The sequence below is a fragment of the Silene latifolia genome, chromosome 4 (genome assembly GCF_048544455.1).
Source record: "Silene latifolia isolate original U9 population chromosome 4, ASM4854445v1, whole genome shotgun sequence".
NCBI lineage: Eukaryota > Viridiplantae > Streptophyta > Magnoliopsida > Caryophyllales > Caryophyllaceae > Silene > Silene latifolia.
The window spans coordinates 112514838-112536131 of NC_133529.1; the positions used below are offsets into that span (position 1 = coordinate 112514838).

The 21294-nt window shown below is 37.9% G+C and overlaps 1 non-coding gene across 1 annotated transcript; it reads left to right on the forward strand.

Moving 5' to 3' along the window:
* Positions 1-412: 412 nt before the first annotated feature.
* LOC141654316 (small nucleolar RNA R71) lies at positions 413-519 on the forward strand. The gene has a single exon (XR_012547877.1). It is a non-coding gene; the product is annotated as a small nucleolar RNA R71 (small nucleolar RNA).
* The last annotated feature ends 20775 nt before the right edge of the window (positions 520-21294 follow it).

Consider the following 21294-nt stretch of genomic DNA (forward strand, 5'->3'; position numbering starts at 1 on the left):
TTGTTCATTTGTTCCCCTACATTCACCTTGGTCATGTCCCAAAGTTCCACAATTCTCACATATCCCACTTGGGATTGATGAGGATGCCGTCATGGCATTAACATGATGTTTTGATGATTTTGAGTTTTCCTCAAGTCTAGCCATAGCTTGTTCAAACTTCAAGTTGATTGTGTCAATGTGAGCACTAAGTTGAGCACCCAATTGAGTAACGGAGTCCACTTCATGCTTTCCTCCTCTAGTAGCCTTGCGAGGTCTACTATATTGTGAGTTATGGACCGCCATTTCCTCAATCTTGTTCCATGTTTGATTGTCATCAACTTCGGTGAACATTCCATTTGATCCCATATTGAGAATGTTCCTAGAATCTTCATATAAACCATTCCAAAATTGTTGCACCAAAAACCATTCGCTAAGTCCATGGTGAGGACATGAGCGACAAATTCCCTTGAACCGCTCCCAAGCTTCATACAAAGACTCTTCATCCCTTTGCTTAAAACCCGTAATTTGAGCTCTTAGCATGTTAGTCTTTTCCGGTGGGTAGAATTTTTTGTAGAAAGCTAGAGCCAACTTCTTCCAAGAATCTATTCCAAGGGTGGCCTTATCAAGGCCCTTCAACCATTGCTTCGCGGTGCCGATTAAGGAAAAAGGAAATAGGACCCATCTAATTTGGTCTTGAGTCACGCCCGTTTGAGAGATAGCATCACAATAGTCGTAAAAGGTTTCCATATGAGAATGAGGGTCCTCACTAGGCATCCCCCCGAATTGGCTCCTCTCAACTAATTGGATGAAGGCGGACTTGGCAATAAAATTTCCGGTTAGATGTTGCGGAGTAGGAGTACCATTTGGTAGATTCTCCTCGGTGGGTACGGAGTGTGACGAGAATTTTGGCATTGTAGGTGGATTTTGTGGGTATTGTGTAATGGGTTCTCTTCTCCTTCTATTGCGAAAGGATTGACAAACTCACTAGTGGGTTGAACAACTTCACTAATACCTCTTAAATTCCTCCTAACAACTCTCCTATTGTTCGTCAAGGTTCTTTCGATTTCACGGTCAAAAGGTAACAAATCACCTTGTAACCTTCTAGACATGCAAAATATCAAACAACTTGAAAACAATTAGAACAAACCTTGAGGAGTTTTACTTCCTCAAGGCGAAGAAAGACACAACTAATAACAATAAAAAGAAATCTAAATCAAACAAACACCGTCTCCGGCAACGGCGCCATTTTTGATGCGATCCCGCTAAGTGTTCACAAATTAAGATGTGGTCGTTGGTCACGGTCGAATCAAAACACAATTTATAGCTCCACATACAACTCTACAATTAGTAAAGAGGCAAGTAAAGGTCGGATCCCAAGGGACGGAGTTGAAATGAGATTTCTATTGCAACTAGTGGTGTCTAAGGGGTGTCACAAATTGGGTTGGTGTAGAAGGTTACTAAACTAAAATAGCAAATGAAAATAAACAAGCAAGATGAATTAAAGGGGTATAAACAATTGATTAAAGGCACTAGGGTGTCATGGGATCATAGGGGAATCATGGGATATGATCATACAAACATGTTCTCAAATTATAAGCAAGCAATTATTGTTGTGATGGATTGAGTTGGGTTATATCTTACAATCCTAGGAAAGTTTGGGTCCCGGAGCCGAATCGATTAGATTGTACAACACCTACAAGTCGACTTAATCTTCCCTACTCAACAACATGCATGGTCTAATGAGACTCGAGTTGGGTTATATCTTACAAGTCTCATTGAAAAGATAGGAGATGATAGTAAATGCAAGGATTCATAGGCTTAGCATTTCATCAAATATAACATGTGCATGAGTTGAGATCAAAACAAGCAAGCAAATAAAACATGAAAGCATATTAATTTAAGCATGAATCATTCCCCATGTTGGTTTCCCCTAATCACCCATTAACCCTAGCTAAGAGACTACTCACTCATTATCATGTTGATCATGCTAGCAAGGTTGTCAATCATACCAACAATATGAAACATGATGAATAAATGAAAGTAATTAACAATAATTAAAAAGGGATTAAGAGATTATACCTACTAATGATTCCAATAATAAAGCAAAGATAAAAGAAGTACTTGAATGCTTGATTGAGAGGTTGTCAATCTCCCAACAATAACCCAAAATAATCTTCAATTACCCAAAATAAAGGATGAACAAAAGAGAGATTAAAGAACTAAAACTTGGATTAAAACTTGATTAATACTTGATTACAATATTAAAGAGAGATTTGATTGATATTAACTACACTAATTATTGATAAGAAGAACATGCTCCTCTAATTAGACTAATGGGGTATTTATAGTGGAAATTAGGGAGGATGCATTAGGGTTAACTAAGGGCTAAACTAGTAATTACACTTTTTAAGTTGAGCAAGGAGGACCCGGTATTTTCTGAGAGAAGGGCTTCTTTCTTCGTAGCTTGGAGAAGACAATCCGTGCTGTGCTAGAATTCGGGCGGAATAGGGTCGGGACGGGCGGATTCTGGCGTTGGAATCCGAGCGGATTCAGGGGAATCCGGGCGGATTGTGGAGGGGGAATCCGAGCGGATTGTGGCAAAGCCGCTCGGATTGTGCTGCTGCGGGACGGACGGATTGGTGACAATCCGCTCGGATTGTCAGTCAGCAACAAATCTTCTTCTTTTCTTCCCTTTTCTTCATAAATTCCTTGGGGATTTCCTTGGGGACTCAAGGATCTTTTCCCAACATTGCTCTTCTACTATAATATGTACAAAGGCCTTCTAATCTTGTCTCTCCTTGATGCTTGGTCATTGAATTCGATCAATTTAGTCTCTTTTTGCCATGAAAATGCAAGATTCTTACTCCTTTCCTACCAAGGGATCAAAATCTCAAAGAATATGCAAAACAAAGAACTAAAGATAAGAAATGACCCAAATAAGCACTAAAAAGCATGGGAACAAGGCTAATTCGGGGGCTAAATATGCGCCAATTATGGTCACATCACTGGCTTCTACTTGCTTGAGGATCTGTAATTTCTCGCCAATGAAACCATTGACCTTGGACAGAACTCCTTCCCTGATGATGTTCATGTCAGCTAGGAGAAGCGTCGCTGCCAACTGGATCACCAAATATCGACGGTTCACCTTCCTCTCGAGATCAACGTGACCAAAACTATCACCCTCGTACATTAACATGTGCATCATGGCGAACAAGCCAGACTCGGTGTCGTTTATCGTTTGCTGATGCCAGGCAAACTGGATCTGACGGAACTGGAACGCCGGTATGTCTTTCCCTCTGTTCTTCTCGTTGTCCCTCGACTCCACGTAGTCGCTCATGAGGCTCGCCTGGCAGAGACAAGAACGTCAAAAAGTGAGATTGTAAAAGCGGTGACAACACTTTTTAGTTGAACATAATTACAATTTAATTACACTTACAATAACGTGAGCAGGTTTGCATATCTCCGATTGCCGTGGACTTGAATAGTACTTATTGTCCAGAAGATCAATCGTCCTAGAATTAAAGTTGATACACACACATGCATAATGGGCTTCAATCTTAATGGGTACGAAGATTAAATCAGCCTTCAAGCTGAAATCTGTCCCACAGTCGGTTCGGAAGACGTCCCACGTATTGTACAACCTGTCGGTGTCCGGTGTTTGTTGGACAGGGTTTCGTACAGGTTCATGATTATTTCTGTTCAAGTAGCAAGTATATGTGTGAGGATACCGGTGGAGTTATAGGGGTTGTGCATTGGAGTTGCACAAAGAACTCTTATAGCATAATGAAGAATGCCTAAGTTCATATCTTTGGTTGTTAATAACTTCTCAAAACAAAATGTTGAACTCGTAAGGTGAATGTATAACTTTAGACTTAATTTCCCTTGTGAAAGTTTTAAAGAGGGTATGTGCAACTCTTATAACATATTAAAGGATTGATTAGGACCATACCATATGACGGATACCGAAGAAAGACGAACGAAAAATCCCGCAATCCTCTGCCTCCAATCGATTAAGCAACAAGGACCAACACTCAATCACTTTTTCATCCATTGGCGTCTCGGGGAGCATAGACAACATTTTCAACCTATTAATTGTTCCGTGCCGGCCATAACTCACAAGTGGTTCACCGTAGTTCAGATAAAGCAGTGTTAATAAGGCTATAACGTATACTAAATGGGAAGGTAATCGCTATTAAAATGATCGCATAACTTCACATGTGAAACGTATAACTGCAGATTTAGGAATGTGTAACTCCATTAACGATATATATAACTTCGGTGATGAAACATATAACTCCATGTATTACTCTAGGTATAACTCCAGGCCTCTAATGTATAACTCCAAAGTATATATTGTACAACTACGAGCATATCTTGTAAAACTCTACGCAAAATACGGTAGAATTCCGGTATGGACATGTGTCTATATTGATAAAACTTAATATGATAAAAAATTAGGATTTTAGATGACTTACTCATTTGGAAATTTGTAGTCATCAAGGAAAATGTAGTCAGCCACTTGTTTGCGATACACCGGGATATCCCTAGTTAATGCCTTGTTCATCTTGACATCTTGGCGACCACGGTAAGGTCGGCGTCGGGTTCCCCGACATATTTGGTGCAACCAAGGCCATCGCCCTTACCCCGGGAGCGGCTATTAACTGTGAGAGGGCCCGACTAGACGGCGTCCGGCCTGGGGCTACTTTGGAAGGTGGAGTCGATAGGTTGGACTCGACTTTGGAGCAAGGTCGTTTAGCGTAATCTGTTCTCTCCGGCGATTCCAACACCTCTCTTCCTTCCACTTGTGTTGCCGGCTATCCTCTGTTTATCACGCACCTCCTCCATTTCATGGTCTTTAAGCTCCTTAAAAGTCGTTACCCCGGATAGCACATCTTCCCCTGTCCAAGTTAATGTCACTGAGGACAAGGGTTGCAGCAATTTCCGCTCGCATGAGGTCATTGCTTTCCTTAGTCCCTAGAGTACAGTCGAATGGCTCTCCACGGTACAACAACATATGAACCATGACGTAAAGACCACAGTCATTGGCAGTATGTCCTGATCCCTGCCAGTTGAATTTAATGTTGACAAAAGGAAACCCTTCAACTTTCTTGCCTTTGTCGAGCCCTTTGTAGGCCATATACTTTCCCATTGCATCAGCCTGGCGGAAGTTAGGCAAGGCGTTTAAAAGGGGAAGACCAATTAACAAAACAAATGGAGCTGATAATTAATCTAGTCACCAGTTTTATAAGACTTACAGTAATACGCGCAATCCCTCCGTATGGTAATTTCAGAAGATCGTCCTCGTAAGAACGATTATCAAGATACTCGATCTGCTCGGAGAGGAAATTTATGCAAATGCAAGAGTAATGATCTTCATCGCCAGTGCTTACCGGGACGAAAACCTACAAACATGCACCAACAATCTAAGAGTTATAAAACATAATTAGCAGATTAGAGGCATACATATTGTGCGTAGTTGGAATTATACATTCTATGGTTAGAGTTATACATTATATGTGTAGAGTTGTACATTCAATTTCTAGAGTTATACAGTATATTCTTGCAGTTGTACATTATGTGCAGTAAGCATTTGCCTGGAGTTATACATTATACTGTATATGCTTACAGTTGTACTTTATGTGCATAGAGTTATACATTCTATGGTAAAAGTTATACATTATATGTCTAGAGTTATGGAGTGAAGTTAGCCACTCATCAAAACTCTAAGCATATACTGTATAACTCTAGACAAATAATGTATAACTTCAGTCCTAGAACGTATAACTCTAGTCATTCTGAAAGCTAGAGTTATATAATGTATAACTCTTGCCATAGGATGTATAACTCTAGCCATAAAATCTATAACTATAAGCATATACAGTGTAGTGTATAACTTCAGGTATTACTCTAGGTATAACTCCAGGCCTAACTCCAAAGCATATATTGTACAACTCTAAGCATATACTGTTAAACTCTAGGAAAATAATGTATAATTCCAGTATGTAAATGTCTCTATATTGATATCTGAGCTCACCATATCGGAGTCCAGTTGGAATGGGCTAGAACACGACTCTTGCCACATGTCCCACGAGGCACAAAAGCCTTCAGAATTATCAACAACCAAGTTTTTCTTCCTGCCTTGCCAAATTGCAATTGCTAGGTCCTATAAAAATAATAGACGGGGGTTGGCAGCTTGTATCACAAGTTACGTACAGTTTGTCACAAAATAACTTGCGGAGTTCGAGCACACTTACAGCGTGACCTAGGCCAAAGAAATAGCGCGAACTTGAAACAACTGCGGTGTTCGCGTGCGTAAGCTGATTGAGTAGAACAGACCAGCAGTCGATGACCTTGGCCATAATCTGAGCCCCGGGCATCAACGACTGGAGATCAATACGCATTATGTAGTTTGGACAGGGATATGTGACCAATTGTTCCCTACAAACGATTAGCAAAATTGAGACACGCAGCAAGGGAAAAGATTCATGGCCTGTTTGACTGTCGTATTGAAATATAGGTAAAACTTATCTTCTACTTACACTTTCTTATGGTCGTGGAATTGATCAAAGACATAATCCATTACATCCTTCCTCACACTGAACACCGTCCTGAAACGTTCCTTGTTAAATCGCAACCACTGTGAGCATACGTGCTGGTCAGGTTCGGGTGCCCCGCAATCCCGAGAACAACCTAGGTTCTCAGGTACAATGTCCATACACGGAAGGGGGGCAGTTGAATGCAGTAAGAAAGGATGGTGGATCATGTCACATCGCGGCACATAAATAGGGGTGGAAGTGGTGCAACCGGCTCAACCCTAGCACCAGCGATTTTAACTACCAAACCTTCTTTGGCAGCACCAATCGTTCGCTCCTCAACCCCGGCAAATGCCTCATTCAAATCTGCCGTGCTCATGAAAGTCAGAGGGATTTGATTTCCACTCCATTCCGTTGAAGGATTCCCCGGGGTGGTCTCCGCACCGTCGACAACATCTACGTTTACACCCCCATTGTCAGAATGTTGTTCAACATTCTCAATTACATCCTTTTTAACAGTGGCCTGAATGAAAAATAATAAAATTAAACACCATGCTTTTGTATCAAAAAAATTACAGGTAAAACTCTAAAAGTGAGACAATTGGGTCACGAGTTGATCCAATGAATAACGATTATACATAGAAGGGCAAGAGCTATACACGTGTGAAGTGTTAAAAATATGCTATCGAATTATTCGCCTGCAGTAAGAGTTATACACATATGGTTAGGAATTGTACCAAACGTATAACTCAGGCCATAAAATGTATAACTGTAAGCATAGAATGTATAACTCTGGCCATAAAATGTATAAAGCATATACACTATAATGTATAACTCCAGAATATAACTCAGATATAACTCTAGATATCCCTTGACTATCTAATGTATAACTCCAAAGCATATATTATATAACTGTAGTCATATACTGGTTAAGAGTTGTACCAACCGGCCGTTGCAGTCGCACTACAGTTACAAAGGCCACAAAATAACTTTCAACAAAGTTATACTTTATGAACTTAGAGTTATACACGACCAATAAAAAAAAAGATTGTATAAAAAGTATTTAGCGCAAATTAACAAACTTACCTCGCCACCAGGACCACTCCCGGCCGCTGGAAGTCCACATAAAGCTTCCTTGAATTCAGCAGTGGAAAACATACACTCCATCAATTCTTCTGTCTCCATTGGCAATTCTGGGACCTTATCTTTTTCCGTCTCCTTATCTGACGATTGATTGTCTAAAAATCTTTCAACATTTTCTTTCAATCCCTCCCCATGAACTTGCTCATGCACCTCATCACCTACCACGGGCCGAGATTCAGCATCCTCTGACCGTCCGTCAGCTTGGCCTACAATGTCTGCTGCAGTTTCATGGTCAATGTTTGACAATCTTCCAACATTTTCAACATTTTCTTTCAATCCCTCCCCATGAACGTGCTCATGCACCTCGTCACCTGCCCAGGGGCGAACCTCATCGTCCTTTGACCGTCCGTAAGTTTGGTCAATTTCCTCCTCGGTGTAACTCGCCTCCAACAACAGTTCTCTGACAGTTTGGACGGGGGTGCACACGACTTGATCCTCTAACCCTGGGCTAGCGTCTGACAACGGATTAGAAACTACTGTATCACCTCCCACTTCCTCCATAATCTTTGACCATGAAACTGCCACTGATTTCGTTGGCGCGTCGGCCTTGTCCGACTCTCCACGCGGCTCAGCATGAGGGTTACCACCCCTCCCACCCCCATCATTGGCGAGACTAGAAAGAACTTCACTTATTTGACGCGTAGATGCATCAATTCCGTCACATTTTTTGGGCGACTCACTAACTACCTCTCCAAATGCAGGAGCGTTACCAACAGAAACCTTCAGCCTTTCTGCAATCTGTTCTGCTTCAGCGACGTACTTTTGAATCTTTTCACCCTCAAAGAATTCTTGAGAGGGCTGACTAGGATTTAGGCCCGTCGAATCACTAGTTACAGCTTTGATCCTTGCGGTTGCATCTGCGTACCATGAATAGAACACAATAGCGTTCCTTTGCATTTGTAGATAAAGCTCGTGAGTACACTGCATTCAAGAAGTACAGTAAGTTAGTTATATTATAATAGATTAGTACATTCAGCTGAAACAGAATCCATCTGCAGAAATATATAATAGTTTGAACTTACATCGACAGCCCTAGCTTTCAATTCCTGGTCATCCTCGACACCTGCTGGTAGTTCTATCTGAATGAACTTCTTCTTAGAAGTTGAGCAGGAGAGAGGGGGTGGGGGGCCTGATAGCAACAGTAGTTTGAGTTCACGCGGGTCGCTGAGGCTGCTACTATCCAAACTCCTTCTATAAGAGGGGTCTTGAAGGCACCTCGGATACCTGGTCTTAGACAAGGTTAAAGTACCCAATCCCCCTTGACCCACCTCAAATTTTACCCTCTCTACAAGCGAAGTTTCATCCCAATGCTTAATCAAAGGTAGATCGTGGAGGCACAGCTTACCCTTGTAATCATATCGCTGAAAGTAGCTTATCATGAGGAAGGGGATACAACCACCCAACATCGTTACCCCCTTTTTGATCTGTCCCGCTTTCACCATCATTTCCAAAATATAAGAGCACCAGTGAAAATGCGGGATGGCTTTAGGATCTTCTACAGCCCTTAACAGCTTCCAATCTATCCCGTTGTTTGGGGTGGGTGCGAGGAATAAAGACATACAGAACAAAACAAAAAGCCGGAAAAAATGATCGTCCGCCTCCTCGTGCTCCATAAGTTGCTTGTAAACTTTCCCTAAACTTATTGCACTATTCCCTTTGCCCACCCCGTACGCTTGCCGCCATTTGTCCTTGGCTCCTTATTTTCGGGATCGTTGGACCCCTTCGTGAGCTCACGGGCACCAAAGGGAGAGGGTTGGGTCCAAAAGGTAACAAGAAACAGTCATGCACATCATGCTTATCGATCATAAACTCCTTCTTCCGAGAAGCCCCGAACACATATGACTCATCCGAGAAGGACTCCAAGAATAGGCGAACGTGTGCAAGTGGGAAGTTGCTAATCTTAAGCTCCAAAAGGCCACCAAACCCAATTTTCTTAACAAGCGGACACCGATCCTCATTAAGCTTTTCAATGACAGAGACAAGCCTTTGAGGTCGACACGAAACCGTGATTTCATGCACCCTCTTCACCATTGGCTTGGCCTCGACCATCTGGGGAAAACAAGGACAACACACAAAATTAGACATACTGTAGTTGCAATTAGAGATATTTGCAACAAAGAAATACATACTGTGAAATAAAGTTATACAATAGATAGTCAGAGTTATACAAAATATAAGTAAAGTTATGCATTCGATAATAGAGTTAATCGAAAATATCAAGAGTTGTACATTCGACGACAAAAGTTATTCAAAATGTCATCGAGTTATACAACAAATGACAATGATTATAAAAAGGTCAAACTTTGAACTGGGAATCGGCGATTTCATATAATCACAAAAGTGGACAATCTGAAACTAAAATTATCTAATGTGTAACTCGAGCCATGAATGTATAACTCTACTATTAAAATGTATAACTTCAAGTATATACTGTATAACTCTAGGCATATATTGTATAACTCCAGGAATAAAATGTACAACTCTAGGCAAATATTGTATAACTCCAGTTATACATTATGACATCAGAAGTTATTCAACATGTAATCAGAGTTATACAACAAATGACTCTAGCAATAGAAAGTATAACTCTATCAATAGAATGTATAACTCTAGCAATAGAAAGTATAACTCTAGCAATAGGAAGTATAACTCTGGCCATGTAATGTATAACTCTAGCCATGTAATGTATAACTCTAGCCATGTAATGTATAAGATCAGAAGCAATAGAATGTATAACTCTGGCCATGTAATGTATAACTCTAGCCATGTAATGTATAACTCTAGCCATGTAATGTATAAGATCAGAAGCAATAGAATGTATAACTCTAGCAATAGAAAGTATAACTCTGGCCATGTAATGTATAACTCTGGCCATATATTGTATAACTCCAGTTATACATTATGACAGCAGAAGTTATTCAACATGTAATCAAAGTTACACAACAAATGACTGCAATAGAATGTATAACTCTAGCAATAGAAAGTATAACTCTGGCCATGTTCTGTATAACTCTAGCCATATAATGTAAAACTCTGGCCATACAATGTATAACTGTAAGCATATACAGTATAATGTATAACTCCAGGAATAACTCTAGGTATAACTCCAGGCATCTAATGTATAACTCCAACGTATAAATTGTATAACTCTAGCTATATATTGTATAAATCCAGGTATAAATTGTATATTTGTAGGCATATATTGTATAACTCTATGCATGGAAACTAATTAGAAGTATAGTTATACATATAACAATTAGAGTTTGACATTATGAGAAAGGAGTTGGTCACGAGAATCGGAAGAGCTATACATCTAGAACCCGAGTTATACATCTAGAAACCAGAGTTATACATATTGCGTACTACAGTTTTACATTAAGTAACCAGAGTTATACATATTGAGTACTAAAGTTATACATCTAGTAAGCAGAGTTAGGCATCTAGTAACGTATAAATCAAAATCAAAACTTTTAACCTGGATATCAACTCCCGTGTCAATACTTTCTACAACATCCATCTGTAGATGACAAACAATTGGGATTAGAGTTATACAGATATTTAATTGAAGTTACACATCATTCTATAAGAGTTATACCAACAACACGAGATTTTTGACCTTCGATTCAGATTTCTTGGAAGATTTCTTGGCAAAAACCATTGTTAATTATCAAATGACCTCGAATTTGATCTGCACAACCATAATTAACAATTGAACAACTCAACATTAGCAAACCCATAATTGAAGATTGAAAAATCAAATGAACTCTTTTTATGATAGTTTAACAAAGGCAATAATTAACAAAAAACAAACTACAAATCACTAAATAAGGAATGGAAAAAATACCTTATAAAAAAATGGAGACAAAGTAGTTTTGCGGGCGAGTTGGAATTAATTTGTAGTGATGAAAATGGCGTTTGTTAGGATGGAGTTAATTGGTAGTGATGAAAATGGAGTTATCAGAATTGTGAAGAAAGAAAAGGAAGACGAAATGACAGGAAATAGTGGGAAAAATACCCGCAAGTTGTTTTGAATTGTCTAGAAAATGAGGAGGGAAATGATCATAGACTGATGGACAAACAGTGTAGCATGCATGGGTTAGTGGGTAAGAGGAGAGAGGTAAATCAAAAATATTAGTTTAATGGGGTTTAGTGGGGTTTGACTGCGAAATCTTGGCCATTGGTTTGATTGATCCAACCGTCCACATTAGGACTTATGGACTTAATATATCTAAGGACCTTAGTTGATCTCTTCTCTCTCTCTCTCTCTCTCTCTCTCTCTCTCTCTCTCTCTCTCTCTCTCTCTCTCTCTCTCTCTCTCTCTCTCTCGAGATAGGTTCAGGTGAGTCCTTATATTTGGTTGAGTCCATAAGTTCTCATCTAGACCATTAGATCTCTTAAGATAAATGGTTGAGATTAAAAGGAAAAATACACTTACCTACCAAGTAATTAATGTGTTCTCTCTCATAATTTCAATTCCCAATTCCCCTAATCAATTACCTTCTCTTTTTCATCAACTAATTTATCAAATTAATATACTATAATTTATATTTCACATTCAATATTGGTTTTAAAAACGAAATTTCATACCCGCGTAAAATAATAGCGGGTTCGTAAAAGACTTCTTAAATCTTCATTCGGACTCCGATTAAGGCGAAACAAAAGTCGAAATTTATTATTTTTTCGAGCCCGTCGCAATAGGAATATTTTCGTATGCTATTGAGTTTTTGAAATTTGAAGTACTGCTAATTATTCAGAAATTGCACCATATTTGCTCGAAGTTACATACCCGGTTGAAGCTACAACATTTCTACTTGAAACTAGTTAGAGTTACATTATTTAATCGAAACTTACACCATAAAATTACACTATTAAGGTTAAAGTTACACTCATAAAACACTATATATTAATTGAATTTACACCATTTTTACTTGAAACTAAAAATTAATTCACTCATTAATTAAATCACACTAAAGTTACACTCATAAAAGATTAAAGTTACACCCGCAAAAGACTAAAATTACACCAATATAAGACTAAAGTTACACTCGTAAAAGACTAAAGTTACACTCGTAAATCGCTAAAATTACATAAACTTTTGTTAAAATTACAAAAATTCAAAATAATATGCGTCAAAATCAATTTGTAGTAAAAAATTACACTATTAGGTATTAAAGTTACGCACATAAAAGACTAAAATTACAGTCGTAAAATAATCTTAACTCATTAATTAAATTACACTAAAGGGCAAAAGTTACACCATCAATGACTAAAGTTACCCTCGTAAAACAGTAAAGTTACATAATCTTGTCTTAAAATTATACAAATTTAAATTAATATATTCAAAATCACACCATCAAAGACTAAAGTTACACCAGTAAAAGGCTAAAATTACACTCGTAAAAGACTAAAACTACACTCGTAAAAGATTAAAGTTACATAAACTTATTCTAAAATTAAAAAAATTAAAAATAATATCCGAATTCATATAATAAAATGTCTTCATCGATCCATCCAAATCTCACATCTTCATCGCCAATCTATATCGCCAAAAAAGTTACACTCGAAAATAATCTTAACTCATTAATTAAATTACACTAAAGGACAAAAGTTACACCATCAATGACTATAGTTACACTCGTAAAACACTAAAGTTACAGAATCTTGTCTTAAAATTACACAAATTTAAATTAATATATTCAAATTCACACTATCAAAGACTAAAGTTACACCCGTAAAAAACTAAAGTTACACTCGTAAAAGACTAATGCTACCTAAACTTATTATAAAATTTAAAAAATTAAAAATAATATCCGAATTCATAATAACACGTCTTCATCCATCCAACCAAATCTCACATCTTCATCGCCAATCTATATCGCCAAAGAGTCATCAACAACGATTTGGGCTTGGTTGACCGTAGTTGCGAACCTATAGTTCAAACGAAAAAACATCAAATTTATTGACAATAAAAAATCACAAAAAAGGTATGTAAAAAACACATGTGACAATCACTCATGTATTATTCACTAATCATGGGTTTGAATTTAAATTAACAAAGGAAGCATAAATTTTCCAAGAATTTTTTTTTACTTATAAGAACTCACCCATAAAAAAAACACGAAATTATACTATAAAATTATTTCAAATACCAAACAAATGATTCCAATAAATCTCAACAAACAATTAACAAGAAATAAAAAAAACAAACCTACCTTTAGATTTCGAGCATAACTGAGCAGTAACGAATATTTCGAAAACTCAATAATATACAAAAATATCACCATTGTAACGAGCTCGAAAAAATAATAAATTTAGGCTTTTGTTTCACCTTAATCGGAGTCCGGATGAAGATTTACGGAGCTTTTTATAAAACCGCTTTTATTTTACGCGGGAACTGTAAACACAACAAAAAATCTGATTTTTTGAGAGATGAAAAAGAAAATTATGATTTGATGAGAATGGAGAAGAAAATTATAGATGAGAGAATTAATAATGTATAGGGAAATTGAGTCATAAGAGAGGGAGGAATTAATGTTTGCATAGGGAATGTTATTTGTGTGTTTTTCCCTTTTAATCTCAACCATCCATTATCTATGATCTAAAGGCTTAAATTAGGACTCAAGGACTTAACTAAAAGAGTAGGACTTACATGATCCTATTTATATATATATATATATATATATATATATATATATATATATATATATATATATATATATATATATATATAGAGAGAGAGAGAGAGAGAGAGAGAGAGAGAGAGAGAGAGAGAGAGAGAGAGAGAGAGAGAGAGAGAGAGAGAGAAGAGATCAACTAAGGCCCTTAGATATATTAAGTCCATAAGTCCTAATGTGGGCGGTTGGATCAATCAAACCAATGGCCAAGATTTCGCAGTCAAACCCCACTAAACTAATATTTTTGATTTACCTCTCTCCTCTTACCCACTAACCCATGCATGCTACATCGTTTGTCCATCGTCCATGATCATTTTCCTCCTCATTTTCTAGAAAATTCAAAACAACTTTGGGTATTTTTCCCTCTATTTCCCGTCATTTCGTCTTCCTTTTCTTTCTTCACATTTCGATAACTCCATTTTCATCACTACCAATTAACTCCATCCTAACAAACGCCATTTTCATCACTACAAATTAATTCCAACTCGCCCGCAAACTACTTTGTCTCCATTTTTTTATAAGGTATTTTTTCCATTCCTTATTTAGTGATTTGTAGTTTGTTTTTTGTTAATTATTGCCTTTGTTAACTATCATAAAAAGAGTTCATTTGATTTTTCAATCTTCAATTATGGGTTTGCTGATGTTGATTTGTTCAATTGTTAATTATGGTTGTGCAGATCAAATTCGAGGTCATTTGATAATTAACAATGGTTTTTGCCAAGAAAAATGCCAAGAAATCTTCCAAGAAATCTGAATCGAAGGTAAAAAATCTCGTCTTGTTGGTATAACTCTTGTAGAATGATGTGTAACTTCAATTAAATATCTGTATAACTCTAATCCCAATTGTTTGTCATCTACAGATGGATGTTGTAGAAAGTATTGACACGGGAGTTGATATCCAGGTTAAAAGTTTTGATTTTTATTTATACGTTACTAGATGTCTAACTCTGCTTACTTGATGTATAACTTTAGTACTCAATATGTATAACTCTGGTTACTTAATGTAAAACTCTGGTTACTAGATGTATAACTTTAGTTCGCAATATGTATAACTCTGGTTTCTAGATGTATAACTCTGGGTTCTAGATGTATAACTCTTCTGATTCTGTGACCAACTCCTTTTTCATAATGTCAAACTCTAATTGTTATATGTATAACTATACTTCTAATTAGTTTCCATACATAGAGTTATACAATATATGTCTACAGTTATACAATTTATACCTGGATTTATACAATATATAGCTAGAGTTATACAATTTATACTTTGGAGTTATACATTAGATGCCTGGAGTTATACCTAGAGTTATACCTGGAGTTATTCCTGGAGTTATTCATTATACTGTATATACTTACAGTTATACATTGTATGGCCAGAGTTATACATTCTATGGCTAGAGTTATACATTACATGGCCAGAGTTATACTTTCTATTGCTAGAGTTATACATTTTATTAAGTCATTTGTTGTATAACTCGATTACATGTTGAATAACCTGCATTGTTATAATGTATAACTGGAGTTATACAATATATAGCCAGAGTTATACATTCTATGGCTAGAGTTATACATTACATGGCCAGAGTTATACTTTCTATTGCTAGAGTTATACATTCTATTGCAGTCATTTGTTGTATAACTCTGATTACATGTTGAATAACTTCTCATGTCATAATGTATAACTGGAGTTATACAATATTTGCTTAGAGTTGTACATTTTATTCCTGGAGTTATACAATGTATGCCTAGAGTTATACAGTATATGCCTAGAGTTACACTAGATAATTTTAGTTTCAGATTGTCCACTTTTGTTATTATATGTATAATCGTATCGTTATTCGTATAACTCTCCCGATTATCTCTTCTTTTGTTTGTCACTCTGATTATATGTATATGTATAATCTGTCATCGTTAATCAATCCCTTTTTGTTTGTCACTACAGATGGATGATGCACCAAGTAACCGAGAAGGGAGCCGATTCCCGTGTTCAAAGTTTGACCTTTTTATAATCATGTTGTCATTTGTTGTATAACTCGATTATATTTTGAATAACTTTTTCTTTGTCAGGATGTATAACTCTTGATATTTTCGATTAACTCTATTATCGAATGCATAACTTTACTTATATTTTGTATAACTCGACTATCTATTGTATAACTTTATTTCACAAGATGTCTATTTCTTTGTTGCAAATATCTCTAATTGCAACTACAAAGATGTCTAATTTTGTGTGTTGTCCTTGTTTTTCCCCAGATGGTCGAGGCCAAGCCAATGGTGAAGAGGGTGCATGAAATCACGGTTTCGTGTCGACCTTAAAGGCTTGTCTCTCTCATTGAAAAGCTTAATGAGGATCAGGTGTCCGCTGTTAAGAAAATTGGGTTTGGTGGCGTTTTGGAGCTTAAGATTAACAGCTTCCCACTTGCACACGTTCGCCTATTCTTGGAGTCCTTCTCGGATGGGTCATATGTGTTCAGGGCTTCTCGGAAGAAGGAGTTTACGATCAGTAAGCATGATGTGCATGACTGTTTCTTGTTACCTTTTGGACCCAACCCTCTCCCTTTGGTGCATGTGAGCTCGCAAAAGGGGTCCAACGATCCCGAGAATAAGGAGCTGAAGGACAAATGGCGGCAAGCGTACGGGGTGGGCAAAGGGAATAGTGCAATAAGTTTAGGGAAAGTTTACAAGCAACTTATGGAGTACGAGGAGGCGGACGATCATTTTTGCCGGCTTTTTGTTTTGTTCTGTATGTCTTTATTCCTCGCACCCACCCCAAACAACGGGATAGATTGGAAGCTGTTAAGGGCTGTAGAAGATCCTAAAGCCATCCCGCATTTTGACTAGTGCTCTTATATTTTGGAAATGATGGTGAAAGCGGGGACAGACTGTAAAAAGGGGGTAACGATGTTGGGTGGTTGTATCCCCTTCCTCATGATAAGCTACTTTCAGCGATATGATTACAAGGGTAAGCCGTGCCTCCACGATCTACCTTTGATTAAGCATTGGGATGAAACTTCGCTTGTAGAGAGGGTAAAATTTGAGGTGGCTCCACGATCTACCTTTTAAACGCCTTGCCTAACTTCCGCCATGCTGATGCAATGGGAAAGTATATGGCCTACAAAGGGCTCGACAAAGGCAAGAAAGTTGAAGGGTTTCCTTTTGTCAACATTAAATTCAACTGGCAGGGAACAGGACATACTGCCAATGACTGTGGTCTTTACGTCATGGTTCATATGTTGCTGTACCGTGGAGAGCCATTCGATTGTACCCTAGGGACTAAGGAAAGCAATGACCTCATGCGAGCGGAAATTGCTGCAACCCTTGTCCTCAGTGACATTAACTTGGACAGGGAAGAAGTGTTATCCAGGGTAACAGCTTTTAAGGAGCTTAAAGACCGTGAAATGGAGGAGTTGCGTGATAAACAGAGGATAGCCGGCAACACAAGTGGAAGGAAAAGAGGTGTTGGAATCGCCGGAGAGATCAGTTCTGCTAAACGACCTTGCTCTAAGGTCAGTTCAACCTATCAGACTCCACCTTCCAAAGTAGCCCTGGGCGGACGCCGTCTAGTCGGGCCCTCTCACTGTTAATAGCCGCTCCGGGGTAAGGGCGATGGCCTTGGTTGCACCACATATTGCGAGGAACTGGGACGCCGACCTTACCGTGGTCGCCAAGGTGCTGAAGATGAACAAGGCATTAACTAGGGATATCCTGGTGTATCGCAAACAAGTGGCTGATTACGTTTTCCTTGATGACTACTAATTTCCAAATGAGTAAGCTGTCTAAAATCCTAATGTTTTATCATATTAAGCTTTATCAATATAGACACATTTCCATACTGGAATTCTACCGTATTTTGCGTAGAGTATTACAGTATATGCTCAAAGTTGTACAATATATACTTTGGAGTTATACATTAGAGGCCTGGAGTTATACCTAGAGTAATACATGGAGTTATATGTTTCATCACTGAAGTTATATATATCGTTAATGGAGTTACACATTCCTAAAATGCAGTTATACGTTTCATCAGTGAAGTTATGCAGTCATTTTAATAGCAGTTACCTTCCCATTTAGTATACGTTATAGCCTGATTAACACCTGCTGTCTGAACTACATTGAACCACTTGTGAGTTATGGCCGGCACGGAACAATTAATAGGTTGCAAATGTTGTCTATGCTCCCTGAGACGCCAATGGATGAAAAAGTGATTGAGTGTTGGTCCTTGTTGCTTAATCGATTGGAGGCAGAGGATTGCACGATTTTTCGTTCGTCTTTCTTCGGTATCCGTCATATGGTATGGTCCTAATCAATCCTTTAATATGTTATAAGAGTTGCACATACCCTCTTTAAAACTTTCACAGTGGAAAGTAAGTCTAAAGTTATAACTACCCTCCCCGGAGTTAAACATTTTGTTTTGAGAAGTTATTAACAACCAGTATATACTTAGGCATTCTTCATTATGCTATAAGAGTTACTGTGAAACTCCAATGCACAACCCCTATAATTCCACTGGTATCCTCACTCATATACTGCTACTTGAACAGGAATTAATCTTGAGCCTTGTACGAAACCCTGTCCAACAAACACCGGACACCGATAGGTTGTACAATAAGTGGGACGTCTTCCGAACCGACTGTGGGACTGATTTCATCTTGAAGGCTGATTTAATCTTCGTACCCATTAAGATTGAAGCCCATTATGCATGTGTGTGTATTAACTTTAATTCTAGGACGATTGATCTTCTGGACAATAAGTACTATTCAAGTCCGCGACAATCGGAGATATGCAAAGCATGTCACGTTATTGTAAGTGGAATTAAATTGTAATTATATTCAACTAAAAAGTGTTCTCACCGCTTTTACAATCTCACTTTTTGACGTTCTTGTTCTCGCGGGCAAAGAGCCTCATGAGCGACTACGTGGAGTCTAGGGACAACGAGAAGAACAGAGGGAAAGACATACCTGCGTTCAGATTCGTCAGATCCAGTTTGCCTGGCATCGCAAACGATAAACGACACCGAGTCCGGCTTGTTCGCCATGATGCACATGTTAGTGTACGAGGGTGAAAGTTTTGGTCACGTTGATCTCGAGAGGAAGGTGAACCGTCGATATTTGGTGATCCAAATTGGCAGCGACGCTTCTCCTAGCCGACATGAACATCATCGGGAAGGAGTTCTGTCCAAGGTCAACGGTTTTATTGGCAAGAGAAATTACAGATCCTCAAGCAAGTAGAAGCCAGACGGAATGCAGCGGAGAGGAGATAAAAACCCGCGAAAAATAGAATGTATTTCCTTTGATTCTGTATTCTCTTTTTTTTTGTAACTCTAGTATGTTGTCAAGAAACTCCTTAACAACTTAGACAACTTTTTGGAATAGATTGTTACTATATCATCTTGGTCAGTCATAATTAAAATCCAAGTTTTACAGATAAGTATTAGAGTTATACACTCTGTGAAGTAAAGTTATACAAATTATGTGCAGGAGTTATACAACACATGACTGCAGTTATGAAAAAAGGCAAAATTTATTAGACAGCTAAGAGTTATACAAAAAACATCAAGAGTTATACAAACTGTGTACAAGAGTTATACAACATATGACTCAGATTATTTAAAGGCAAATTTTATTAGATTGTTATGAGTTTTACAAAAATAACAAGAGTTATACAAATTGTGAACAAGAGTTATACACTCTGTGAAGTACATTTATCCATATATGGGTAAGAGTTGTACTTAAAGCCACTGAAATTATAATTCCTTCTTAAAGCCACTTTTAAATATTGGATATGTTGCCATGAATGAAGTCATCAAAATAATATAAAAGAGTTATACAACATTAGCTTGAAATTTCACACACCATATTATCAAGTTATACAACTGGAAGGTGCAATCCCCCTTCAAAATAGACAAAAGCTATCTATTAAATACCCCTTCCATCTCACCAGATTTTTTACCTTTTAAAGAAAAAAAAGATTGTAAATAATTTGTTGAGACGGAGGTGTTTTTCTACTGCCTACTACTACAGCATGTTAAGTTTCTCTATTCTTCTTCTTCGTCGTCGTCTTCGTCTTCTTCTTCTTCTTCTTCTTCTTCTTCTTCTTCTTCTTCTTCTTCTTCTTCTTCTTCTTCTTCTTCTTCTTCTTCTTCTTCTTCTTCTTCTTCTTCTTCTTCTTCTTCTTCTTCTTCTTCTTCTTTCTTCTTCTTCTCTTCCTCTTCTTCTTCATCTACTCCTTCGATCTTTGGTGAAGACGGTGGATGCTCAGAGAATGGGTTAGGGCAGTTCCGTTTATCGTGGTGTGCCATTTGTTTACAGTTATTACACATGCGCTTTGGCTTAGAAGCCAAGGCAATGGCTTTAGCCTTAGCTGACACCATTCTTTTACCGCTGGCTTTGTTTTTCGATTGTTTTGGTGGAAGTATTGTTACCTCACATCGGCGGGCAACCAAGGATTTGCTCAAATTCCTGTTGCTTTGTTAAATCCTTCTTGTACGGTAAAAGTTTCTCCTTGAACTCTCTAATTAACGAGCTTAAGTTTACAACTTCAGTCTCACTCGTGCCACGAAGTAAACCAATGGTTGCATGAACTTCTGACCACAACTTCACCATCGCAACTTCTTTTGCATCAGCGCTACTATTTGTTTCCATTTGTTCACCATCACATTCTGATAATCTGAATTGCAATGCATCCTTTCTCCATCTTGTAGAAACGTAATCAACTGGAATTGTCTTCATGCCGTTAGCCGAAAAAATCCATACTATATGTTGGCACAAAAATCCCATCCTTTCAAACATCATACAAATGATGTGTAGACCGTGTGTCCCCGTAATCCAATTAAATTATGCCGTTAGTAGTCTTATACATATAATAATAAGAGTTAAACATTATCACGTAGAGTTATACATATGGCAACAAGAGTTATACATTCCTAAAGCTACAGTTATTCAAACTCTAATCGAGTTATACTACAA